The sequence below is a fragment of the Amblyraja radiata genome, chromosome 9 (assembly GCF_010909765.2).
Source record: "Amblyraja radiata isolate CabotCenter1 chromosome 9, sAmbRad1.1.pri, whole genome shotgun sequence".
NCBI classification, from domain to species: Eukaryota; Metazoa; Chordata; class Chondrichthyes; order Rajiformes; family Rajidae; genus Amblyraja; species Amblyraja radiata.
This window is the reverse complement of record NC_045964.1, coordinates 30,015,951-30,016,744: the sequence shown is the minus strand read 5'-3', so window position 1 is coordinate 30,016,744 and position 794 is coordinate 30,015,951.

Sequence of the window (794 nt, the reverse complement as noted above, 5' to 3'; positions counted from 1 at the left end):
ATTTCCCGCGTATTTTACAGCGAGAAAAATCTAACTTTTTTTAAAACGGATCATTCCGACTCATTGATCACAACAAATCTAAGCATTTCTCTCCCCCCCCCCCCCCCCCGCTTATTCGATCCTTTTCAACTTCCCATTACATCCGCAACAAGCCTTCTTAAATGAAAATTACCCCCGACTCCATGCATGCAGGTCCCTGTACTGTAGTGTGAGAATATTCCATGGCATTCAGTTAGTTAACAGAGGTACGCAAGTTCTGTTGATATATCGCTTTCTAAGAAAGTGCTTTAATGAAAAAAAATGTTTACCTTAAGAATGTGTAAACGGTGCTATATAGGAATACGTTTATCCCAGTTTTCTGTAAGACTTCGAATGTATTGAGATTTATTTTTCTATTGGAAAAAATAAACAGTCTGCCACCATTAAAATTGGAAGAATTTAGTAATTTAACACCTGAGTCTTTGTTTGACCGATACTGTTATTTTAGAGCGTTGTGAGAAATCCTTTCTGAGCACCGAATACACATGATCCCAAGCAAATGTTCACTTGTACACGTTGACTCTTTCATTGCCAATTTTTTTGAAGGTTGATAATTTCTCACGTGTTTCTTGTGTTATCTAGTCGAGGGCCGTGGGTCATTGTGAATGTTATGACTGAATTTATAGCCGTGGATATCGTGTGACAGGCCTCTGCCCATTATGTATGTGTTCAACAGACAGTTTCCCAGATATCTCCCCATTACGGGAGTGGGGCTTGAACTAAGCTTTACATGTGTGTGTGTGTCTCTCTAACAG